Below are 27,751 nucleotides of genomic sequence, written 5' to 3' on the forward strand. Positions count from 1 at the left end.
TTGAATTGTGGAGCAGACTCGATAGGCCAAATGGCCTAATTTTGCTCCTATATCTTATAGTCCATGGACTTATTTATAATCACTATTGATAATTTAAGTCAATTAACCAAAAGCAGTTAAAGAAACAACCTGCAATTCAAAGTGCTATTGCATTCCTAGAATACAAGGACACTGTTTACATATGCTATCCAGCTCAAGCAGAAATACGAATCCCAGCATTATATTTGATGAAGAGTTCAGTGGATAGATTTAATTTTCCCAACTCCATCTTCTCTTTGCACACTTCTACTATTTCTCATTAGTTTTCAGACAGGAGATGGTGTGATACAGAAAGAAAAACTGTTACAATGATTAAAGCTAGCTCAGTTTTCGGAAATGCGTGGAAAATGTGCCCACCAGCAGCTTTTACAACCCACCTGTCCTTTATCCTCAATTACCATTTCTTCTGTTCCCCCAATGACGTTACTTTCATCTACTTGCCTATTACTTTTCCATTTGTCTCTTCCTTAATAGGAATAGCTTCAACAAGAGTCCAAAATCCTTTCAGACACAATTATTTCCCTCTGGTCACTACTCAGCATCCCAAACAAGCTTAGTTCAGTTTGGAACCCACCCACTTCTCTAAAGAACAGTATTCAAGGACTTGGCAGCTAACCTTGATGAGTATGCCTCAGCTGTCACAGACTATATTTGGAAATACACAGAGGACTATGTGTCTCACAAGACGATCTGGGTATTCCCTAACCGGAAAGCTTGGATGAATTATGAGGTCAAGTCCCTTTTGAAGGCTCGAGCTGCGGCTTTTAGGTCCGGGGATACCAGTCACTACACGGAATCCAGGCGTGAACTCCGAAAAGCCATTAAGGGCGCCAAGAGGCAATATCGAGCCAAGTTGGAAGCCCAGGCTAACCAGAGGGATGCCGGTAGACTATGGCAGTGTCTAAATGAGATCACTGGGCACAAAGAAAGGGCTGGGAATATCAATAACTGTGGTGCTTCTCTTCCTGATGAACTTAACATATTCTACACAAGATTCAAAAAGCAGAGGAACGTCCCACTCCCTCCAGATGAACCGGACCTGGTGGCATCAAGATTCGTCATCACCGAGGACGTTAGAAGGGCCTTCCTGAAGATAAATCCAAGGAAGGCAACGGGCCCAGATGGTGTCCCAGGACGGGTTCTCCGGGCCTGTGCAAGCGAGCTAGCTGGAGTTGCCTTTAAGAAGGCAACGATAATCCCAGTGCTGAAGAAGAGCAAGGTGGCATGCCTGAATGACTATTGACCTGTGGCCCTGACATCAATTGCTATGAAGTGCTTCGAGAGATTGGTTATGGCACACATCAACTACAGCCTACCGGTCAACCTCGACGCTTTGCAATTCACCTACCGGAGCAACACGTCAACAGCAGATGTCATCTCTCTGGCCCTATATTTCTCCTTAGAACACCTGGAGAATAAAGGCTCCTTTTCATTGACTACAGCTCTGCCTTTAATACCATCATTCCAAATAAACTGATTCCTAAGCTCTGGAACCTGGGCCTTAGCACTCAGATCTGCAGCTGGATCTTCAGCTTCCTCACAGACAGGACCCAGGCTGTAAAAATAGGGGACAAGCTCTCCTCTACAATCATTCTGAGCACTGCTGCCCCACAAGGCTGTGTACTCAGCCCCCTGCTGTACTCACTGTACACCCATGATTGTGCAGCCAAATTTCCATCAAACTCAATAGACAAGTTTGCTGATGACACAATTGTAGGCCATATCTCGGGTAACGATGAGTTTGAGTACAGAGAGGAAATTAAGAACCTGGTGGCATGGTGCGAAGACAATAACCTATCCCTCAATGTCAGCAAGACGAAGGAATGTGCTGTTGACTTCAGAAGGAGTAGCGGACTGCACGACCCAATTTACATCGGTGGTGCGCAAGTGGAACAGGTCAAAAGCTTTAAGTTCCTTGGGGTCAATATCACAAATGACCTGACTTGGTCCAACCAAGCAGAGTCCACTACCAAGAAGGCCCACCAGTGCCTTTACTTCCTGAGAAAACTAAAGAAATTTGGCCTGTCCCCTAAAACCCTCAGTAATTTTTATAGATGCACTGTAGAAAGCATTCTTCTAGGGTGCGTCACCACCTGGTATGGAAGTTGTCCTGTCAAAGACTGGAAGCTACTGCAGAAGATCGTGAACACAGCGCAGCACATCACACAAACCAATCTTCCGTCCTTAGACTCACTTCACACCGCACGCTGTCGGAGCACTGCTGCCAGGATAATCAAGGACACAGTCCACCCAGCCAACACACTTTTCGTCCCTCGTTCCTCCGGGAGAAGGCTCAGGTGCTTGAAGACACGCATGGCCAGATTTGGGAACAGCTTCTTTCCAACTGTGATAAGACTGCTGAACGGATCCTGACCCAGATCTAGGCCGCACCCTCCAAATGTCCGGATCTGTCTCTCGGTTTTTTTGCACTACCTTACTTTCCATTTTCTATTTATGATTTATAATTTAAATTTTTAATATTTACTATCAATTTGTACTCCAGGGAGCGGGAAGCGCAGAATCAAATAGCGCTGTGATGATTGTACGTTCTAGTATCAATTGTTTGGCGACAATAAAGTTAAAAATTTAAGAGTTTAGAATATACAAGGGGTGATTGATAAGTTTGTGGCCTAGGGTAGAAAGAGTTAATTTTAGAAAACCTAGCACATTTATTTTTCAACATAGTCCCCTCCCACACACTTAGTTCAGTGGTCATGGAGCATACGGATCCCCTCTTTGTAGAAGTTGGCGTCTTGGACCTCCAGAAAGTGGTCCACAGCAGGGGTGGTTGATAAGCTTGTGGCTCAAGGTAGAAGGAGATGAGTTATTAACTTCAAACTTTCTGCATAATCAGAGTTGAACTGCACGTAAATGTAACGAGAGCTGTATAACTCATCTCCTTCTACCTTAGGCCACGAACTTATCAATCACCCCTGCTGTGGACCATTTTCTGGAGGTCCAAGACACCAACTTCTACAAAGAGGGGATGTGTATGCTCCACGACCGCTGGACTAAAGTCCACTTGTGTGTCAAATTGACACCATAGGTACGGCGTAGCCGCGTACCCTACACCATAGCCTGACGTGCACCTCCCCAAAAATGTAACTACGCGTCACAGCCCACAACAACTGCGATTGGTCCACTTGGTAGCATTGCATTTCCTCCTACGCTGCAATAGTTTCCCATTGGGCGATTAAAGGGTAGGGGAGGAACTCTGGCTGCAATGCTTTCCATAAAGCTTTACAGACCTCCGAAATTATGGAGGACCCTGTGCTTGACGCCAGTTTGTAGCTAGCTTCTACAGCCTGTTGACTTCCACCTGAAGCTAAAACTCGAATGGTGATTGCCAGTCTCTGAGTATACTGTGCGTACACTGATGCGAAATAAATGGTTGGAGACGAACCAAATCATCAAATCTACCTGCCAACATTCGAAAATATTTGAAATGCATTTCCTCATCCATGTCTCTCAGCAGCCGGACAAGCACAGAAAATTCATCCTCCTTCAGTTTCAGTCACCATTGTTTGAAGTTTGAGTTCCTTCGTGTTGAGTTTCAACACAAAGAAACTCAACACAGTGGCATAGAAACCCCACCACCAACTAGCGTTTTGGCGGTGAATTGCAGAGCAATGCAGACACACCAACGCACAAGTATAAATGCTCACAACAGCATAGCCCACTTGCATAGGCTACGGCGTAAGCTAGTACGCACAAGTATAAATCAGCCTTAAGTGTGTAAATGTAGGAGGGGACTATGTTGAAAAACAAAGGTGCTAGGTTTTCTAAAATTGACTCCTTCTACCTTAGGCCACAAACTTATCAATCACCCCTCGTACATATACCATTCTCACTTTGTCTCCCTCTCTCTGAAGCATTAATAATTACAATCATTGTCTCACAGAAAAGAAATTAGAACTAATAATTAGAAATGCTCAAACTATTGATCTGGAGAGTTGAGTTTTAATGTTGGCTATCAGATTTAATTTCTAATATTTAAATAAAATGTGGAATGAAGTTCCAATGATTACATGATCAACAGCCTACTATAAAGACCCACATGGTTCTGAAAAGTTCTTTAAAGGAAAGAAAATCATCTCCATCGGTACTGATCTGTACCCAGCAAGGTTGACTCTCAACGACACTCTACTTCAGTATCACTAGGGATGACCAATAAATGTCAACTTTGTCAGCAATTCCAGATTCAAATAGCAACAAAGCACAAGTGGGGGAAAAGAAAGCTTAGCAGCACTTAGCTATAAAATATTGCAGAAATCAGTTGACATTTTTCTCCCCCTTTCATTATCTACTTGTCAACTCATGCTTTTGTTGTTTATAATCATGATGTGCATTTTCTGTTCTCTGAACAGACTTCACTTTCAAAGCAAAAGGTAAAATGTTTACTCCATTCCATGCTTAGGTTTTCAAATTTATTTTCCAGATCAAATAATTTTGATAACTGGGCTGAAATTTTAAAAGAATTAAGCTAGAAAGTAAGTGCAGTATCTGCGGAGTATTTGGTACAATAGATGATCTAACTTCAGTTAACAGCATTTGGACATTACATGGATATCTTAAGAGCATAATAAATACAGGGACAAAAGATCATGAAGCCCCTCACAGCTGCTCAGTTGCTTGTCTTATGAAAATCCCAACATGCCAATCTGATGAATTTTTGTTATACTCCTCCATTGCAAATATATTGTTCCTTGGGTAGGAAGACCAAGCATGTTCACATAATTTCCTTTGTGATCTCACGAGGACTCTCTCTATTTGGAACAAGACTTGGCTTGAACACATCTTTACCTTTCCTAAAGGTGTGCTGAATCAGTATATTAACTACATGAATGGAGTACAAGGATAAACGAGTCAACCAAACACTAACTCATTTTAATCTCTCAGCATTTTAAAAACTTTTCAGTCTTTGTCTTTTCTCCCAGAGAATGCCATGTTCATGTCCTAACCCGTTCTACTAGCCTGTCTCTTCCCTTGAAACCTTTTTGTATCTTCCTCATAGCCCATACTGCCACCTAGCTTTCTGTATTAGAAATATTACCTTGATCCTTTCATCCAAATGATTGATTTAGATTGAGAAGCTGCGACCCCGAACACTAACACGTGCAGTACGCCGCTGGTCCCAGCCCCCCAAAATCATTGAATGGTTAATAAATAGAAAATGATAGAAATCAATAATTCACAACTCATTTATTAACCCCAAATAACTAGTCCTGAAGGGTTCGGCCCAAAACATCGACTGTACTCTTTTCCTAGATGCCAGCTGGCCTGCTGAGTTCCAACTGCAAAAAAACAAATTTCATGACACGTCAGTGATAAATCTGATTCTTACCCGAGTAGTCACTAGTTATACTGGCAGGAGAATTACCTAAACATTACTACTGCAGCTGGCTACAAGTAGATAGGATTGAACAACATCTAACATTAGACCAGGAAAAGTGTGTCATTTATGTATGCCACTGCTGAAGAGATCACGGAGAATACCACAATGATACAAATACACAAAATCAACCCAAAGAAAGAGCAGAATTAGAACAAATGTGTGCTGGCAAACCAGCCCATCTGATCAAAGTTATGGGCACCATCCCATTAATCATGCACTTTCAGACAAAACCATAATAAGCTCAGGAAATAGCTATCCACCATAACAGCAACTCAATTTATGTATCAAACTACACATCTGTTTACTATATGCCCTACAAGAATATTTCACAAAATCATGTCACCTCAGTAATAAATCTCTTAAACCCATAAATATTCAGTGTTCAAAAATGCTTCGTTATTATCTACAACTTCCAGACAATTCTGTATGCAATCACCTAAATCCACAAATTCTTTAAGGACACTGAGCTAGAGTACTACAGCACAGAAGCAGACCCTTCAGCCCATCTAGCCCTTGTCAGACTATTAATCTTCAGAGTACAAGTGCAGGTTGATGGGAACATAGCCCCCCCATACCCCTCCTACTCATGTACCTTTACAAATTTCTGTTAAATGTTGAATCCAAACCCACATCCACCACTTCTGCTAGCAGCTCGTTCCACACTCACTACCCTGAGTCAAATTCCCCCTCATGTACCCCTTAAACATTTGACCTTTCACCCTTAACCCATGACCTCCAGTTCTCATCTCACCCAAACCTCAATGGAAAAAGTCTGCATTTACCCATCTATACCCCTCATAATTTTGTATCTTCATTTTCTATCAGATCTCCCCACATTCCACCAAGCTAATAAAGTCCTAACCTACTTAACCTTTCCCTGACTCAGGTTCTCCAGTCCTGGCAAGTATTTGTACACTTCAAGTTCAAGTAGTCTTGATTGTAACTTTGGATTAATAATTGTTTATTGGTTTCAAGGTTTGCTATCCAAAAATACTTAATAATTTAATGAAGGATAAATTTATTCACCCAAAGTTGAACTTCCATGACAAAGGTAACATACAATATTGTCCACCTCGCATGCTACATTGCCACCAAATCAGATAGCCCAGTCCATGGAGGTCAGTATTTAGCTATCCAAGTACAGGAATTAAACACAAACAAGAGGAATTCTGCAGATGCTGGAAATTCAAGCAACACACAACTCTTCCTTCAGTTAGTCCTGACAAAGGGTCTCGGCCTGAAACGTCAACTGTACCTCTTCCTAGAGATGCTGCCTGGCCTGCTGCGTTCACCAGCAACTTTGACATGTGTTACAGGAATCAAAAGCCAGTTAGCGTAGTTAAATGGCTAATCAAATATTGGCCCATACATCAAGGGAACAAGAATAAAGCTTTCTTCAATCACACTGGATTACCAAATTCAGTTCAGACCCATTCAAACACAACTCAGGGCTAAGACAGATAAATTATGATGCATTACATATCATAGATTGACAGTCCTTTGAATGAACAAAATTATGTAGTGATCCAAATGAAACTTTTAGATTATAAAAAGATTTAAATCATAGTTAAATGGACACGAAGTTATCATGTGTGATGGGGGGTAGTGGAAGGAGAAAAGGCTATACAGCTCCAGATAAATATCAGAAAGCCACTAAAAGTATCAGAAATATGTAATATTCTTTCCCAACAAACTATTGTGACCTAGCCATACTTAAAATTTAAAAAGCAATACTAATGGACATACTCAACACATACAGTATTTCTGATACCTCCCTCCCTTTTCTTGATACGTCCCCATCTCTGGAGACAAAATGTCAGCTGACATCTTTTATAAACCTACTGACTCCCATGGCTATCTTGACCATGCCTCCTCTCACCCAATCTTCTGTAAAAATGTTATTCCTTTCTCTGTTTCTTCACCTCTGCCACATCTGTTCCCAGGATGTGGTTTTTCTTTGCAGGCCATCAGTGATGTCCTCTTTCTTCAAAGGACAGGGTTTCCCTTCCTTTACCACTGACGCTGCCCTCACCCATATTTCCTCCATTTCCCAAACATCCACCCTCAAATGTTCCTGCCACCATAACAGTGACAGAGTTCTTCTTGTCCCTACCTACTACCCCATGAGCCTCTGCATCCAACACAGCACTGTCCGCAACCTTTGCTAACTCCAAAGCGATACTACTACAAAACATCTCTTTACCTCCTCTCCCTGCTGCAATCACTCCCTCTGTAATTCCCTTGTCCATCCTTTCCGCCCCATATTCCCAGAGACGGGAGGAGAGACAGCAGTGCACCGCGCGCACGCAACCCTCCGGTGAAAATGATATCGTATCCGTTAAATAGGGGCCGTGGACAATTCTGACTTGATGGAGACGGATGTGAAAGCACAGAGGAACATCTGGAGAAATTTCTTAAACACAAGTTTGCTGCTGTTGTTACTGCGCGATATAGAATCTTCCGGAGGGAAGGGCTCAAGATCCCCGGCTTTGCCTGCTGTTGGCGACCAAGATTGAGGTCCAATCATTCGGATAGAGATGGTGCTCAGTACTCGGTATCAGACAGCTGATCGGAGGCTCAAAGTTTTCAGATGACTCAGAGTCAGACTGTGGTCAGGCAGGGAGAGTTTTTCTTCCTTCTCCCATCTGTGAGAGATGTGGGACATTTGAGAGACTTTGAACTTTTTACTGTGCCATGGACTGTTCTTCATCGGGTTATGGTATTGTTGCACTGTTGTAACTATATGTTATAATTATGTGGTTTTGTTAGTTTTTTCAGTCTTGGTCTGTCCTGTGCTTTGTGATATGACACTGGAGTAAATACTCTATCATTTCTTAATGCATGCATTACTAAATGACAATAAAAGAGGACTGTGTGTCTTCATAATCTAATCTAATCTAATAATCTCCCTCCTGGCACCTATGCCTGCAAGCAGCCACAGTGCTACACCTGCTCATTCACCTCCTTTCTCATCTCCATTCAGGGCCCCAAACAGTCCTTCCAGGTGAGGCAACACTTCACCTGCAAACGTTTCGATCCGTCACCCTTCATCATGACTGGAGAGGCCTGAACATCGGCACAAACATCAATTTATCCGGAAATTTCTACCACCTCTCCCTTCTCTCTCTTACTATTCTGGTTACTCTCTCCCTCCCCTCACCTGCCCATCACCTCCTCTAGTGCCCTCCTTCCCTTTCTCATCAGATGCTTTCTTCAGTCCTTTACCTTTTCCTTCCATCTTATTTCATCCACGACCCTCCCCTCACACTTTCCCCTCATTTGGCTTCATCTATCACCATTCTTCACCTGCTAGCTTCTACTTCTTGCCCTTCTCTATTTTCTTATACAGGCTTCGTTCCCCCTTCCTTTCCAGGCCTGATGAGGTGTCTCAGGCACAAATGTTGACTGCTTATTCTGCTCTATTGATTCATGAGAGTTCTTCCTCATGTTGTTCAATTACAGCTTGCATTAAATATAGTTGACAATCTTGCACAGCTTTTCTTCCATTTGTTTCAAATCGTCCATCATTGTCCCTGTACCTAAGAAAACCACAATAGCATGCCTGAACGATTGGCACCCTGTTGCACTCACCTCAATTACAAGGAAATGCTTTGAGAGGCTGGTTAAAGACTACACCTGCAGCATGCTACCACCTACATTGAACCCCCCCCTCCACAATTCACCTACCAACAGAATCGATCTACTGATGATGCCACAGCCTCAGCACTATACACCGTCCTCACTCACCTGGAGAAGAGGAATGCATACAGCAGAATGTTGATGGACTGCAGTTCAGCATTCAATGCCATAATTCCCTCCAGACTTAACAGGAAACTCAGAGACCACAGCCTGCACCCCACATTGTGCAGCTGGATCCTAGACTTCTTATCAGATTGCCGACAGGTGGCAAGGATGGGCTGCCTCACCTCAGCCCTTCTGACCCTCAACACAGGTGCTCCCCTAGGGATGTGTTCTGAGTCCCCCTTCTCTATTTCTTTACACCCACGACTGTACTGCATACACAGCTCCAATTTGCTGATCAAATTGCAGATGACACGGCTTTGATTGGCCTTATTTCTAGTGGTAATGAGATAGCCTACAGAGGAGAGGTTGACACCCTGACACAGTGGTGACAGGATAACAACCTCTCTCTCAATGTCTGAAAAATAAAAGAACTGATTGTGGACTACAGGAGGAATAGAGACAGGCTTGGCCCGATCAACATCAATGGGTCTGCAGTTGAAAGGGTGAGTAGTTTCAAGTTCCTTGGTACATATACACATCACCGATGATCTCACCTGGCTTTGTGGCAAAAAAAAAAGCACAAGCGTCTCCTTCACCTCAGGAACCGGAAGTTTGGTATGGGCCCCCCAAATACTTAAGACCTTCTACAGGGGCACAATTGAGAGTATACTGACTGGCTGTATCACCACCTGATATGGGAACTGCACCAACCTTGATCGCTGGGCACTGCAGTCAATGGCATGGACAGCCCAGCGTATCTGTGGATATGAACTTCCCCCCATTGAGGACATTTATAGCAGCAGGTGCAGAAAGGCCTGGCAGTCATTGGGGACACCAGTCACCCCAACCATAAACTGTTTCAGCTGCTTCGGTCTGGCAAATGCTATCGCAGCATTAGAGCCAGGACCAACAGACTCCAGGACAGCTTCTTCCACCAGGCCAGACTGATTACTTCACGCTGATACAATTGTATTTCTATGCTATATTGACTGTCTTGGTGTACATACTATTTATTACAAACTATAAATTGCACATTTAGACGGAGGCATAGCGGAAAGATTTTTACTCATGTGAGGGATGTAAGAAATAAAGTCAATTCAGTTCTAAAAGTTAGCTCCACCACAAAATGCCCGACTTGTTCTTTGATCTGCCTGAATTATTACACAGTTTTTTCCCCTCAACTGATACTGTGAATCTCCATTACATATTATAAACAACAGTGCAATTCACACTTTGAAATGGAGCTCAAATTTTTCCAGAGTTTGCATGTTGGAAAAATATCCTTGTTAACAAACAGGGTGTTTTGCTGTGACACCTTAACATTAAATGCACTTTAGATAAATTTTGATGAATATATAAAAAACATTCAATGAGTATAATGATTTACTTGCCTTCAAAATCCAACGGCAGTATTTTTCTCTGCAAAGTAGCTTTACCAATACAGTCACATTCTTGCAACAAGAATTCCCTTGAAACAACTTGCAATTCTGAACCACTTAGTAAAGTTCACTAACATATTAAAAATGCTTCAGTTAGCTGGATTACCATTTTCACAAATCATTAAATGACGTGGATGCAGCAGATCTCAATCCTGGAAAGAAATAGGTGAGTCCTTTTTTAACAGGTAAAAGTTTATTCCTCAACTAACAGACACTGTAGTAATGAATCAAACTAACTTATCATGTCAGGGCATGCTGCAGTTTGATATCCAGTTTTACAACCTCAGGTAACTCACTTGCTGTCTGTATCAGAACTGATCAATCCATCTGTAATATGTCTTTGTTTTCCTCTCCATGACCTACGGAGCACACCCTACAACTCTGCAATCTTCAAATTTTATATTCTTTTATGTTCATTCTTTCTCTTCCTAGACACCGTTTTCACCACCACATTCTCCCCCTACACAGCCTAATCATCCATTGAAAAGAATGGCCTAATTTACAGCTTACCCTCTCTGCAATGTATATTAACTTCCTTTTTTAAAAAAATTCTGATAAAGGATCTTTAACGAGAAACATTGCTTAATCTGGTCAGTGCTGAGCCAGCGTCTGAAGTTCCAGCCTCTGCAGTTTTTTATAAATTTACCAAACAACATCCTTCAATTTCTAAATGAATATGTTTGACATATGAAATCAACACAAATTCTAAGATAATACTGGCAGTACAATTTTCAATAGCTGGCTTCCAATATTACTCAAAAGAAAAATAAAATAATCACTGACAAATCAGGACTACCCTGGAACAGTTACAATTTTTCTGGGGCAATTTTACCACAGTAAAGCCCAAGTCCACAAGAACCATTTGATTTGCATTAATAGCAGTTGATATTCAAGTTCTTCAGCATAAAAAGCTTGGATGTCACCTGCTCAATTTTTCTAATGCAAATTACTTTACCCCTTATTCCTGTAACAAATGCATCCTCAAAATACTGTTCTTCATGCAATACTGATGACATGAGCAAACAAAGCTCTATTCAACCATTTTATCTGCTGCATTGTAAAGTTCCGGATGCTTCTGAATTATTCATGCCAATGGCTAGGATCACTTGCAAGAAGTCTTATATTTTTGAACAATGATTATTTAAATTTAACAGACAGCTAATAAATGTTATAACCATTTTCTAACTGACATGCAGAGAAAACACAAAAATGATTACAATATATCACCTTCAAATTCCAAAACATACTATATAGTATACATCATCTCACACTTCACTCTTTGCTGATGACACCATTGTTATGGGCCGAATCAAAAATGATGATGAATCAGCATATATACAGAAGGGGACTGAAAATCTGGCTGACTGGTGTCATAACAACTACCTCTCACTCAATGTCAACAAGACCAAGGAACGATTACAGACTTCAGTAAAGGGAAACCTGAGGTTCATGAGCCAGTCCCCATCAGAGAAACCAAGGTGGAGAGGTTTGGCAACTTTAAATTCCAAGGTGTTACTATTTCAGAGGATCTGTCCTTGACCCATCACACAAGTGCAATTGCAAACAGCAGTGCCCTTTACCTCCTTAGGAGACTACAGAGATTCGGTATGACATCTAAAACTTTGACAAACTTCTATAGATGTATGGTGGAAAGTATACTGACTGGCTGTATTACAGCCTGGTTTGGAAACATCAATGCCTCAATGTAAAATCCTACAAAAGGTTGTAGCTTCAGCCCAGTACACACTGGGTAAAACCCTCCCAACCACTGAGCACATCTACACAAAATGCCGTCATATGAAAGCAGTACCCATCATCAGAGATCCCCACCACCCAGGTCTCGTTCTCTTCTCGCTGTTGCCATCAGGTAGAAGGTACAAAAGCCTCAAGATTTGCACCACCAAGTTCAAGAACAGTTACTACCGTCAGGCTCTTGAATAAAAAGGGATAACTACACTCACTTGCCCCTTTATTGAAATGTTCCTACAACCAGGGATCTCCCTTTAAAGATTTATTTATATTTGCATTTGCAGTTAGTTGTCTTCTGCTCTCTGATCTTATTTGATCCTTTTATAGTTACTATTCTATAGATTTGCTGAGTATGTCCACAGGAAAATAAATCTCAGGGTTGTATATGGTGACATATGTACTTTGAAAATAAAATTTCCTTTGAACCACCCTTCACTCTGACAGTGCTGACAGTGTGGAATGAACTGCCAGCAGCAAAGTTCAGCACAGACTAGATGGGCCAAAGGGCCTGCTTCTGTGCTGCAGTGTTCTATGCCTCTATATAAGCAATTTTCATCCTTTCTTCTTACAACCATCCTTTCGTTTACGAATCTTATGCTCAAGACAAATTTACGCATCCAATTCACCATGTTTTCTCAGCCAAAGACGTGCATGTCTTGAGTATAGACAGATCTTAAATGAGCACTCTTACATCGATAAAGATTTGGAGAGATGCAGATAAAATGGGGATGCACATGACAACTCAAGCTGTTCAAACCTCTAGCTATTAGCAGGGCATGATGAACAAGTACAGCGGAGGAAAAATTTCAAACCAGACAATTCCCCTTTGATGGAAGAAAAGCTCAAAAATTCTTATTTCATGAAAATTGTGATAAATTAATACATTCTGTTCTTCAGTCACTGTCAATTTAAAATTGCCATAAAGAAACAGAGGACAGGGGTTAGAAGTTCCTTAATACGGAGATATGACCCTGTAAATAACAGTGCATACTTTCAAGAAAGCATAGTTAATCATTCAGATAGCTTTGGGAACTGTTCTTGGCAATGAGAGCAGAACTGGGTGTTTTTAACAAAGTGATAGATTCAAGGTGGCAAGTTGATCTTGTACACCGCAGAGAAAGGGGGGGGGGATTCATTTTACACAGAGAAAACGCAAAATGCTGGAGAACTCAGCAGGTCAGACAGCATCCATGGAAGTTAACACAAATAGTTAATGTTCGGGCTGAGACCCTTCTAGACTGGCAAGGGGAAAGACAACAGAATAAACTGATTTTATATAGTTTTCCTCCAGAAATTTTAGATATAGGGGGCTCTGATAACCAAAAAAACAACAACATACTTAGCAAGTCAGACTACACCTACGGGAAGAGTAACAGTCAACCCTTATCTGTTATGATAACTCTTGCATAGGACCACTGATTAAAGAGTTAAACCAGTTCAGAGGGAGATAAAGACCTGGGCAGAAGGAGTAACCTCAGCATTGCAAGACTGTTTTGAAAACACGGACTGGAATATGTTCAGGGAGGTGACTACCTACAACCATCACATCAACAAATATGTGAGATCTGTGATTGGCTACACAGAGAAATGCAAGGAGGACGTCATTGTTATTAAACACACCTACTGAGGGAAAATCAGAAACCAGAGCTGACAGAAGTCCAGCCACAGCTGAGATCGGGATTCTGCCTTAAGACAGCTCTCAGTTCAGCAACAGCTGCTTTGCTGCGCCATCAGAAAGGCAAAACAGGATTATACACAGAAAATCTACAGCCATTTCTGTGATGCCAGAGATATGAGATGCATGTGGCAGAGCATTCAGACCATAGCGGATTACAAGTCCACCCTGCACATCAATGAAAACAACACTTCTCTTCCTCATTGGCTGCACGTCTTTTACGCTGTATTTTGCTGCCTGGAATGATGTGCCAGACTCCTGACTGCCCATAGCTGATGTGAGGAAAATGCTAACCAAGGTCAACCAACGTAAAATTGCAGAACCTGATAATGTACCTGGTTGGGTGCTGAACAGCAGTTCAGCACAGTTAACAGAATCTTCTCTGGAACAGTCTACTGTCCCCTCAAGCTTCAAGGTGGCCACCATCATCCTGGTGCCCAAGACAGTGACAGTAGCCTGCCTTAACAACTACCATCCTTGGCACTGACCTCAACAAAAATGTAGTGCTTTGAAATTACAGATCATACTAAATCCCACCTGCCTGCTACCATTTCCAAATCGACGATCACTCAAATGACGCCACTGAAGATGTCATAGTCTGTGCCCTTCACTCCATCCTGCCCCAGCTGGAAAATGTCAGGATGATGTTTACAGACTTCAGTTTGATACTTAATACAATCACCCTTCAGAAGCTAATGGATAAACTCTTCATGGGACCTCAACACCTCTCTCTGCAAGTGCATCCTGGACTTCTTGACAGAAAGGCCACAGTCAGTCCATGTTGGCAGAAACATTTCTAGCTCCATCACACTGAGCACCAGGGCTGTGTGCTCAGCCTGCTGCTGTTTACGCTGCTGATGCGCGATCCAGTTGAAACCAAATTATGAAGTTCAAAGGTGACACGAACAAAGGTTGGCCTCATCAACAATAATGAGATGGCATACAGAGGAGACTGAACAGCTGGTCGACCAAAAAGATGATTCTGGAACTTAGGAAGGTGCAGCCTGGCCACTCCTCACTGCACAAACACGGCTCACCCATGAAGAGATTTGGGAGCACACAAAACAGGATCTCTTCTGGCCCCTCAACACCACCTCTTTGGTCAAGAAAGCACAGTAGCATCTCCACTTCCTGAGGAGGTTAAAGCAAGTGAGGCTCACCCCATCCCTCCCACCCATATGAGCCAATTTTTGCAGGAACACCATCGAGTGTCCAGAACAGCTGCATCACTTTCTGGCACAGGAATTTTAAGGCATCTGACCGCAAGTCCCTTTAAAAGGATTGCAAGCACTACTTAGAGGATTATGGGCTCCCTCTTCCACAAGGCACTTAACATTGTCATTGATCCCTCCCATCCATCCAACAATCTCTTTGACACCCTACCATCAGAAAGGAGGTACCACAGCATTAGGACAAGAACTGCAAGGAGGAGAAACAGCTTCTTCCCCCAAGCCAAAACACTATCCAGCTCCTTACCACCACCCAGGTCTCATCAAGCATGAAGCACCAGTACCGTTATCTTTTTAAGCTTGTATTGTAACTACGCCTTATTATTTGTTAATTGACTAGTGGTAATATTACTTCATGCGTTACACGCTTATTGTATGTATTGTGTTGTACATCTTGGTCCGAGGGAACATTGTTTCATTTGGTGGTCTCCATGTGTACAGTTGAATGTCTATAAACCTGAACTGGAAAACATTACAGCTAAGTTATCCACAATAGCACACAGAAAATGCAGGAGGGACTCAGCTGGTCTGATGACGTCTATGGAAATGAATAAAGAGTTGCCATTTCAGGCAGCTGCCCTTCTTTAAGACTCGCCCACTGCAAGTTTCCAAAAACATAGCCAGACACCTGCTGCATTAAGTGAAGCTTGTTTAGGAATAAATATTGACCAGGATTCTTCACAATAATTTTATTGCTCTTTGCCAAAGTAGTGCCATAGATTCTCTAACATCAAAGTGGACAGCTGAGAGATCGAATTAAACCTGTCATCTGAAAGACCATCTCAACAACCTCTCAGTACTTGGAATATCATCTTAGATTAGCTTTATGTGGCACTTGAAGTAGCTATTAGTCAGTTACATCCTAACCTGCTTAATATGTATTCTAGTTTACTATCAATAAAAAATTCCAATGAGCAAGATGTCATTATGAAAATTTCAGTCCAGATAAACACTGACTGATTTTGGTAAAGCACCTCATATGGAAATCCCAGTAGATGTGGCACATCATCTTCATCTCCAATTGCACGATTAACATGCTACCTTCAGTTTCTCAGGAGTAATCAGAAAGTAGGCATTTAGGCCCTATATCTCAGAAAGGATGTGTTGTCATTGGAGAGAGCCTAGAGGAGGTTCACAAGGATGATTCTGGGAACACAGGGGTTAACATATGAGGAGCATTTGGCAGCTTTGGGCCTGCACGCACTGGAATTTAGAAGAATATGAAACCTACTGAATACTGAAAGGACTAGATAAGATGGATATGGATGTTTCCTGTGATGGGAGTATCCAAAATTAGAGGGCACAGCCTCAAAACTGAAGGGTGACCTTTTAGAACAGAGGTAAGGAGGAATTTTCTTTTAAAACCAGAGAGTAGTGAAACTGTGGAATGCTCTGCCACAGACTGCAGTGAAGGCCAAGTGTGTGGGTATTTTTAAGGCGGAAGTTGATTGTTTCCTGATCGTTCAGGGCATAGGATATGGGGAGATCCGAAATGATAGGAGAAGACAGGAGGGGAAGGGATGGAGCAAAGAGCTGGAAAGTTGATAGGCAAAAGGGATACGAGGCTGGAGAAGGGAGAGGATCATGGGATGGGAGGCCTAGAGAGAAGGAAAGGGGGAGGGAAGCCCAGAGGATGGGCAAGGAGTATAGTGAGAGGGTCAGAGGTAGAAAAAGAGAAAAAAATAATAATAATAAATAAATAACGGATGGGATACGAAAGGGAGGTGAGGCATTAACAGAAGTTAGAGAAATCAATGTTCATGCCATCCGGTTGGAGGCTACCCAGACAGAATACAAGGTGTTGTTCCTCCAACCTGAGTGTGGCTTCATCTTGACAATAGAGGAGGCCATGGATAGACATACCAGAATGGGAATGGGACATGGAATTAAAATGTGTGGCCACTGGGAGATCCAATATGTCAATCCATGGCCTCCTCTACTGTCAAGATGAAGCCACACTCAGGTTGGAGGAACAACACCTTGCATTCCGTCTGGGTAGCCTCCAACCAGATGGCATGAACACTGACTTCTCTAACTTCCGTTAATGCCTCACCTCCCTTTCGTACCCTATCCGTTATTTAATTGTTATTCTTTCCTCTCTTTTTTCTCCCTCTGTCCCTCTCACTATACTCCTTGCCCATCCTTTGGGCTTCCCCTCCCCCTTTCTTTCTCCCTAGGCCTCGCGTCCCATGATCCTCTCCCTTCTCCAGCCTCGTATCCCTTTTGCCAATCAACTTTCCAGCTCTTAGCTCCATCCCTTCCCCTCCTGTCTTCTCCTATCATTTCAGATCTCCCCCTCCCACTTTCAAATCTCTTACTATCTCTTCTTTCATTTAGTCCTGACGAAGGGTCTCAGCCCAAAACGTCGACTGTACCTCTTCCTAGAGATGCTGCCTGGCCTGCTGCATTCACCAACATTTTTTGTGTGTTGCTTCAAATTCCAGCATCTGCAGATTTCCTCATGTTTGCATCCAAGGATATGGCGAGAAGGCAGGTGTATGGAGTTGAGTAGAATCCGGGATTAGCCAAGATAGAATGGCAGAGCAGACTCAATGAGCTAAATGGTCTAACTCTGCTCCTGTGTCTTATGGTGTTATGTTACTGATGAGACTAACCAGACTGCTGGAATTTGCATGAGAAAAATCAGGCGTATGATGAATCTCAAGACGTACCCAGTTCTTACAGCAGTAAGCTAATGAATAAATGAAATGTTGCTCACGAGGAATGTAAACTGATAGTGAACCAAAAGGCCAAACTTATCAAAACAAGACAGCAGTTCTTATTAAATATATATTTATCTGCCCTACCATGTAATATTTTCAGGCAAGATGTTTTTCACAATACATTATATCAATCTTTGTGTATACAAGGGCCAAATTAGCCCATCACTTGCCACTAGAACTACGGACACTGTCTACATCTGTAAAACTCATAGCAAAATAATAGGAGCGTCACTGTCTTTAGAAAGATAAAACAATCAACTGTAAATTCATTAGCTGCAGATATTTTCAAATTATACCAAGCAATATATAAAATTCTGCATCTCCCCAGATGACATTATTTTAAAAATAAATCCAAGTGCCAAGCTGATTTTCATATGCACCAAAGCACCAGTAATAAGAAAAAATAGGCTCTTGTATGTTCGAAAGCAAAGTGCATCAGTACAAACCCTTAGTCTAAATGCTGTAGAGACCAAACAAACTTTTCTTCTGTTCTGCTTCAAAGCTTTACAAAATTGTTCTCCACTGCATAAATGCAATAGTATCAAAGTTGAATTTTTAACACTACTTGTCCAGTTAGATATCAGATGATACAGATATGCCCAGGATGAAAGAATTCAAGAACTGTAAACATCAATGCATGAAGGTTGAGAACCTCAGCGACTCAGAAGCCACCAATTATTCTACTGAAGGCAAGAAACAGAATCACAAAGCATTCAATAGGAAAATAAGAAACACTCATGAAATATTGGTAACATTCAAATAGTTCCAAATGTGTCCAAAAAAAGCAATTCAACCTCAAGATTAATCTTGCCAATTTATATCAGAGTCAAATGTAACTGTTACAAATAACCAAAGATAACACATAATGCTAAACTATTGGAATTTAACAGACATGAGATAATAACCTCCATTACTCAATTTGTCAGTGAACCATATCTAATAATGTTGGACACAATTGGCAAGTCATGCACTAAAACTATAGTCTGAGAACTACTCATCTCCCCCTTCAATTTTGAAGTTTCGATTAAAAGTAATCTGTATAATTACAGGCAATATAACCCACTTTGAACTAGAGCAGTACAATCAGTCATTCCATAGAGATTTGTAATAATCATTATACAGAGGCAAAATTCTGGAAAGCTTGATTACATCAACAGGCATATATGGTCTCTAAGTATTATTATCAAAAGAAGATTTTAATTTAATTGTCCAAAAATCAGTGGTTTTGCCTTCACATGGTTAGTCACAAGGACTGAAATTCCTTTCCTAAATTTCTCCAGCTCTCTGCCTGTCCTTAAAAATTGACTTCTTGTACAAGATAATGATTACCAATCCCAACATCTGGTTACACAAAAGTCTGCATGTGGTCAAATCTGGATGAACAATCAACCTGCTTGAGGAATTCAGTGGGGCTGTGGCAGGAAAAGAATGCTCACCATTTTGGTCATAACATTGACCATTCCTTGCCACACCTCCAATGCTGCTCAATCTGCTGACTTCCTCCAGAAAACTGTTCATTGCTCAGATAGCTGCTTACTTACTTTGGTGTCAAACTTTGATTGCAAGTACACCTGTGATGTAGCATTGGACAGTTGACTATGGTTCAGGTACTACAAATATTATAGAAAGTATAAATCAAATCACCAAAGAAACTTTTTAATCAAGAGCTAGAACAGTTCAGAACTCAATAATTAAGAGTAACACACACAAAATGCTGAAGGAACTCACACTTCTAAAGGGTCTCAGCCCAAAACATCTACTGTTCACACTTTTCTATAGATGTTGCCTTACCAGCTCAGTCCCTCCAGCATTGTGTGTGTGTTGCTTGGACTTCCAGCATCTGCAATTTTTTGTGTTTGTCATTAATCACAAGCTAACTTTTAAAGTAAATATAGAAGCCATTTTCCATCTACCTGACGCAAATAGTTTCTTAGCAAAATTAAAAGATTGTATTGAAAAGCTTTTAAAGCATACTTGTTAAAGCCCTTACAACTCCAAAATATTGAGCTTTTGGAATAGTCACGATATGGGTGAAATTAACAGAAAAGGGCAGTCTTAAGCATTAGTCATATTTCATATTAAGTTTTCCAAACAAGCCAGGAAAAGTTATGACAAACTATTTATGCTCAAAATCTTCTGACATTTTATGAATGGAAGATTTAAATAAATCACTAAACAAAACTCCAGACCCCAGTGTCTGACATTAAGTGGCATTAATTACAATTCTGAAGTTTATGAATAAATGTAGAATTAGTTTACATTTTGGCACCCGGCTGGACGGCAAGTTGCTTGGAAAACATTAAGGGTTAATGATTCATTTGTAGTAACACTCAAGTGCTTATTAGGAACACATGCTACCGACAGATTGGGGTACCCACACTGGATATAACTAAAAGATTTTTCGCAAAAAGCACTTAACCTACACTGAATGACATTCACCAAGTACCTTGGCGATAAATTTTACTTCACTGCATTTGCAAAGAAACCTCGTGAAAATTATGATCTTTTACAATATAAAACAAAAAGCTTAGAAAGCTACTTAATTTAGTCTCAAAACTAGAAGGTACACTCTAAGGGACTTACAATGAGTTAACAGCTTAAGAAGTTGTAATAGGAGTCTGAAGGATTGAAAAAAATTATAACAATGACTTCAAAACTGAAGTAAAAAGCCAATACATACACTAGAAAATATTACGTATCAAAAGACCCAGTACTCTTTTTGGAGAATACTTTTTAAAAAAACTATATAACTTCAACTAATCCCAAAGGTTAACAAATCGCAATGACCTGAGTGTTCATCAGCATAAAAACTATAAATTAACAAGGGGTTTAGATTTCTACAAGTTTAACACTTCAATTATTATGTTTAGAAAACAAAATACAGAAAATTCGATCATTGCTGCAGCAGCAAAATGTGAAGTCACGGTATGCTTAAATATGTAATTTGTTAATTTGCAGTTTTCCCCAACCAAAAGAATCTGCTTTCCGAACCGAAATGATAATTCAAACTTGTTTTGGTGCCGGTGCCATTGGCCATTGATAGCAATGTCTCCAGTATAGGTGACATCCTGTATGTTGTTTCTGTATGACCAAGTAACAAACATCGTGTACCATAAATACTGATTTTGGCCAGGACAGAACAACTTGTTCAGCTGTAGTCTGGGACAGCGAGACTTCTATCACCTTTTTACACTGCCCAGTAAGAAATAAAACGATGCAGTTGCGTTTTATTTCGATCCCAAAGCGAAGTGATCAAACACGTATTTAAATGTTTAATCAAATCAGTTGCAAAGACAAAAGAGGCCGATCCGAAAAGAAATTCGACGCATGTTCAGAATTAGTACTACATATTAGTATTACAACCCCTAAAAACCCAAATGTACAATCAGCAGCTTGCACTGAATCTGCGCGACTTACGAAACACAATAAATAACCCGAGTTTTCCTACAATTCCGTCACGCACATTGCAATTCACTCACCAAATTAAAATTAGCTCCTGAGATTAAAAAGTAGAACCAATTCCACCATCAAAATTAGGCAGGCATAGCAAGCGAAGAGCTTCTGTAAATGTTTAAAGTTTCAATTCTTGGTCCCAGGGCTTCATCTTTTGCAGAAGAAAGGCAGGAAAACCAGAGGGGGGGAAGAGAGAGGAGAAATGTGCGGCTCAGAGTTTGGATGGTGCGCCCTCTCCAGCATTGAGAGAGCACGGAAGCTCTCAGTCCCTCTCACTTCAGAACATCGATGGTGTTTAACTCGATGTGGCTTTGACGATCTCCAGCCACTCATGCGGGCAAGGAGCTGCGCTCGCCTCCCGACAGTGACATTTTTTTGGAGGGAGAAGGGAGGAATTCACTGCTTTTGACGGGAATGCAAGGAAGAACCCCGCAGCAGCAAACTTTATCGCTCAACCATATTCCAGGCAAAATGGATTAAAACTCTTGCTACTTTCTCTCCCTAATCAACTGCCCTAAAACAACCTAATTAATCAAGTTAACACCGGCCGTGCAAGCCACTTCGGGCTTGATATCTGATACACGAACTTTCTGCTTCAGCAGCGGTTGTCCCTTTTTTATTGTTTCGTTTCTTTAAAAACTCCCTTCGGTGTTCCCTTATTTTCTCACTCTTTCTCGGTCTTTCTTTCTCTTGCTGCTCCGGTAGGCAATCTCGCCTGGCCCGAACGAGGAGGGCAAGGGAGAGGGAACCTTAGCTCAAAACAAAATTCTTTAATATAAAAATAAACATTCTTCGTAGCTCTTCCCCGTCGCCTCAGCCACAAAGCCGCCGAGCAATACAGCAGCCCGACGCGAACCCGAACAAGCAGGCACTCGACGCAGCCGCTTCTCAACGGAAGCCCAACCTCCCCACGCCGCTCGGCTCCAGCAGCCGGTTGGCCAGGCGCGCATAGGTCACCGCCTCTTCTATTCGCCAGCCCCGCGTCAATCAACTCACCCGGCGCCCTATCACCCCGCCTCCTTTTCCCCCCACTACTTCCGTTCCTGCGGAGCCGCAAACTAGTTTCCGGTGGTCTTTTCACAATATTTAGTACACCTGTTATAATATCTAGTAAAGTTTTACATTTGCATTTTTCCAGGGACTCTGTTTGGAAAGAAAATAAAATGCTGATAAGTAATTAGTACAGAGATGAAGGGGGTGGTTAATTTATTGGCAGAATTTTACAACGTTCCTTGTATGTGGTATGAAACTCCAAGTTTTACTTCAGTTTTTGTTTATAAATTTTGCCTCTGTGGTGGGGATTTTTATTAAAGCTCTTGCTGAGGTGGATTTATAATACTTTGTTCCGCGGAAATCCTAAATTGAGGGAATGGGAGGCGGCGCATCAACAGGAAGCGGCGCTCAAATGGGAAACTGCAAGGACTCCCAAGACTGAGGTATTTACCGACACTTATCCACGAAAGGAAAGGGTAGCTCGGCTGTGGCGATGCCTGGTGACCTCCTGGTTGGGACAGCTGGGCGGCTTGAACCAAGCCATAACCTTTTTTGTGTGTCTTTTTATCTGAATTATGGCCTGTAGTTTGTAGTTAGTTGTTAGGGCAAGAAAACCGAACACCCTTATTCCTTATTAACTGAGATTTACTGTCCAGTTAAAAGTTGAAATCTAACCGTTCACAGCGATGTCTGTCTGATATTTAAAAAAACGTGCAGCAAGTGGGGCAGCATTTGTCGTAAAAAGAAATGGTCAACGTAATAAGCAACGGGGGAAGCCGCGTTGGAATCAATTCGCAGAGACGGTGGGGGCAGGGTTGGATAGGACAAAGGGAATTCTTCGATAAGCTGGGGCCAAGGTTGCCATGGAGATGAGCTGTTGCGGGAACTGTGTGATTATTAATGAGAACAGTAGGAAAGAAAACAAAAGGGCTTGTAAAAGCAACACACATAAAAGTTGCTGGTGAACGCAGCAGGCCAGGCAGCATCTCTAGGAAGAGGTGCAGTCGACGTTTCAGGCCGAGACCCTTCGTCAGGACTAACTGAAGGAAGAGTGAGTAAGAGATTTGAAAGTGGGAGGGGGAGGGGGAGATAGAAAATGATAGGAAAAGACAGGATGGGGAGGGATGGAGCCAAGAGCTGGACCGGTGATTGGCAAAGGGGATATGAGAGGATCATGGGACAGGAGGCCCAAGGAGAAAGAAAAGGGGGGAGGGGGGGAAACCCAGAGGATGGGCAAGGGGTATAGTCAGAGGGACAGAGGGAGAAAAAGGAGAGTGAGAGAAAGAATGTGTGTATAAAAATAAGTAACAGATGGGGTACGAGGGGGAGGTGGGGCATTAGCAGAAGTTAGAGAAGTCGATGTTCACGCCATCAGGTTGAGCTTGTAAAATATTGTGAAAATACAGGTCTGGGCTGTTGGGAACACCCAGCAGATGAAATAGTGTCAGTAAAAAGGGAAAAAACCTGTTTATTTTTAGCTGCCTATAACAGGACCAACCAGTTCCGATGCTAACCAAGTTGCCGGAAGTAAGTTTTCTGAAATAGTTGAATTTGATGTTGAATTCTGAAGGTCACTATGTGCCCAACTGCAAAATGTGATTCTGACACTCAAACTTATGTTAGGCTTTGCTGAAACTGAGGTAAAAGGAGGAGAAAAATTATCCTGAGAATGGAAGGTTGACATTTGATGACCTGTACTCGCTGGAATTTAGACTGGTGGAAATCTTAATAAAACCTATTGTATCTTGAAAGGCCTAGATAAAGTGGGTGTGAAGAAGATGTTTCCTGTAGTGGGGGAGTATACAGACTCAGAATTAATTGGGTGTGGAAGCCAAGTCTTTCGGTATACTTAAGCAGAGGTTGGTAGTTTCTTGATTAGTCAGAGTGTCAAAGGTTTTGGGGAGAAGGTAGGGTCAGAGTGTCAAAGGTTTTGGGAAGAAGGTAGGAGAATGGGGTTGAGAGGGGCAATAAATTAGCTAGACATGCACTGAATGGCTTAATTCTGCTCCTGTGTTATTTGATCGTATGAGTTAAGGTGGGATTGGATGAAGAATTAAAGTGACAGGCAACTGGAAGCTGAGTGTTGCCCTTGTAGAATGAATGAAGACGCTAGGTAAAGTGGTTACCCCAGTCTGCAGTTTGGCTTTTCCGATGTAAAGGCAACTGCATCATGACCCCCAAGTGCAATACTCCAGAACAGGGGTTCCCAACTTTCTTTTATGTCATGAGCCTTGCCATTAACGGAAGGGTCTCATGCATGAGAAAGTGCCATTGAGGAAACCCATGTGGTCACAGGGAGAGAATGTTTCGTTGGTATAAACCATCTCAACAAATAAATTTAACAACACACATCAAAGTTGCTGGTGAACGCAGCAGGCCAAGCAGCATCTGTAGGAAGAGGTGAAGTCAAAAAAAAGAGACGTTTCAGGCCGAGACCCTTCGTCAGGACTAACTGAAGGAAGAGTGAGTAAGGGATTTGAAAGTGGGAGGGGGCGATCCAAAATGATAGGAGAAGACAGGAGGGGGAGGGATAGAGCCAAGAGCTGGACAGGTGATAGGCAAAAGGGGATACGAGAGGATCATGGGACAGGAGGTCCGGGAAGAAAGATGGCGGGGGGGGGACCCAGAGGATGGGCAAAGGTATATTCAGAGGGACAGAGGGAGAAAAAGGAGAGTGAGAGAAAGAATGTGTGCATAAAAATAAGTAACAGATGGGGTACGAGGGGAAGGTGGGGCCTTAGTGGAAGTTAGAGAAGTCGATGTTCATGCCATCAGGTTGGAGGCTACCCAGACGGAATATAAGGTGTTGTTCCTCCAACCTGAGTGTGGCTTCATCTTTACAGTAGAGGAGGCCATGGATAGACATGTCAGAATGGGAATGGGATGTGGAATTAAAATGTGTGGCCACTGGGAGATCCTGCTTTCTCTGGCGGACAGAGCGTAGATGTTCAGCAAAGCGGTCTCCCAGTCTGCGTCGGGTCTCGCCAATATATAAAAGGCCACATCGGGAGCACCGGACGCAGTATATCACCCCAGTCGACTCACAGGTGAAGTGTTGCCTCACCTGGAAGGACTGTTTGGGGCCCTGAATGGTGGTAAGGGAGGAAGTGTAAGGGCATGTGTAGCACTTGTTCCGCTTACACGGATAAGTGCCAGGAGGGAGATGGGTGGGGAGGGATAAATTTAACATTCCGTCCTCAAAGTACCATTGCCTACAGCTGCCTCTCCAGTGACCTTGGATGCATTGTCACCTCCCAACTGCATACTTATCTTTCTCAGAACCTTTTGTATTTCTCATTGCGTTTCTGCTTCTGGCATAGTACTGAAATGCCTCCTTGTCAAAGCCACAGACTACACCCAACGCAAGTTAGCAAACATTCAATATTTTTCCTTTCAGACAAAAACGTCAACTGTTTATTCCTTTCCAGAGATGCTGCCTGACCTGCTGAGTTTCTCCAGCATTTTGTGTGTGTTGGTTGATCTGTATTTCCAGTATCAGCAGAATCTTTTGTTTACTGTTTTTCCTTATGTTTGAGCTGCCTAGAACCTTTGATCAAATCATCTTTGTGTTCAGCGATAGTGAATCACTCACATTAAAATTTCAACCTCGTCCTGTACTGTGAACATGTTTCTTTTCGCCCCGCTTATTTCTTTACATTCTATTGCTCAACATTATATGGAACTGCAGTGCCTCAGTTCTTGTGTGTACACTGATGCAATCCAGCTATAACTCCAACACCATCTTTTTGAAATTGCCATGCTGCCTGTCTAACACTAAGTAAAGGATAAATAATAATATTCTCCAGGCAGCCATTGTCTTTGATCCTTGGTCATTTTTTCTGATCTGTGGACTCTATTCCTGTCTCTGGAATGGATCATTTATAATGCTGATGTTGTTTTTGACCCCCAACATGAGCTTCAAACAATATATCACTACAGATACAAATACCACCCATTTTCATGAAAATAATACTATCAATTATGCCTGGCCTTTTCCTCAAAATCTTAAATGCATAGATCCTCCTTCATGTTACCTCCAGACTGACTATTACAATACACGCCTGGCAATTCCTCGTTTTACCCTCTGCAAACCTGAGGTTATCCAGAATTTATCATTTGGTCAACTAGCTGCTGGCCTTGTTCCCTTATCCTTGTGCTCATAGACCAATGATGGCATTTGATTATGAACTAGTTTAGCTTTTATGTCTTCATTATTTGCAAATCATTCTTGGCCTTGTCCTTTTTACTCATTTAGTCAACTATAATCTTTAAGGATATCTGCCTTTAACCAATTCTGACCTATTGACTATCTCTGAATTTAATCCCTTCACAAATGGAATTCTGCCTTTGGTTATTCTGTTCTGGAGCCCCCCTGCTTGAATCTCTGTTTTTCTCTTTGTCCAAATTTTTGGCCATCCAGCTCAGCTCAGTATTCATTTCATTGGCAATTTTTATTTGAAAATGCTTCTATGAAGCACTTGGTAAAGTTTTGCTTAATACATCAATTAAGTTATTTTGGTTCTGTCAAGGCCTTGTTGGAAGTTGTAGAATTGTTTTTTCAATAATAAGCTGAATAAGCTGTTTGTCCTGGGGAAAAAAAAACTTTTTTTTTATCTGTGAGTGATTTCAAAAGTGCATGGATAAAATAATGAGGAATTATTGACATTTCTTTGTAACAGCTTGTGGCATTTTAATTTCTAATCCAAGTTTTCTATCCTAACCTTAGTTTAAGTAGTTAGAAGAAAAAGTTGGGTTAAAAATGTTTTGGCAGGACAAGTTACTGGGCTGGTTGTCATCAGTGTTACTGATGGTCCCAGATTTGCGGACGGCACCTGAAAGCATCTCATTTTTGGAAAACGCTGAGCACTTGGAGCTTTTTGTGTAGCTACCTTAGAGGTCTCTGACCCGTTATTAGTGACTGCAGTGGCTCTTTTTATATATGTGATTTGGTGATCAATTACATTCTCGTCAATAGGGGCAAAAAGGGCAATATTGGGGGAGAAAAAAACAAAAACAGGGAAATTGGGAGTGAAAAAGCAAGATAACCTTGAAAACCAGGCTGACTAAAAGTAAGGGATTTGTTTCAAACTTGCATGCAGGCATTTAAGAACTTTGAATCTGTAAAATACGGATCCCATGAGCACAAAATCCAAAATTACACTTTAGTTCTGAGGGAGCTGTTGACTCTTGAGGTGCTATTTTAGGTTGATAGAAAAGATTCCATGACACTCTTTTGAAGAGCTGGGTAATTCTTGGTCCTGAGCATGTGTTTCGAGTCATGGAATCCATGCCAACTCAATCTTCTGCCTCGT

General features: G+C 41.8%; 1 protein-coding gene and 1 long non-coding RNA gene across 5 annotated transcripts in view; one reads left to right on the forward strand and one right to left on the reverse strand.

Annotated features, from left to right (window-relative positions):
* The window catches only part of dipk2ab (divergent protein kinase domain 2Ab), a 225,589-nt gene extending 203,274 nt beyond the window's left edge, over positions 1-22,315 (reverse strand). For both annotated transcript variants that reach the window (XM_063045402.1, XM_063045403.1), the window contains exon 1: positions 21,473-22,315. The gene's annotated coding sequence lies outside the window, so the exon portion shown is untranslated. The remainder of the gene's footprint in view (positions 1-21,472) is intronic.
* Positions 22,316-22,730: 415 nt separating this feature from the next.
* LOC134345173 (uncharacterized) overlaps positions 22,731-27,751 on the forward strand; it is a 59,996-nt gene continuing 54,975 nt past the window's right edge. The window contains exons 1-2 of one of the 3 annotated variants that reach the window (XR_010017623.1): positions 23,476-23,490; positions 23,918-23,966. This is a non-coding gene — a long non-coding RNA (uncharacterized LOC134345173). Of the gene's footprint in view, positions 22,883-23,339; positions 23,491-23,917; positions 23,967-27,751 lie in introns of those variants that run through there. The other 2 variants (XR_010017621.1, XR_010017622.1) reach the window with 2 other exon arrangements.

Source organism: Mobula hypostoma, chromosome 4 (genome assembly GCF_963921235.1).
Source record: "Mobula hypostoma chromosome 4, sMobHyp1.1, whole genome shotgun sequence".
NCBI classification, from domain to species: domain Eukaryota; kingdom Metazoa; phylum Chordata; class Chondrichthyes; order Myliobatiformes; family Myliobatidae; genus Mobula; species Mobula hypostoma.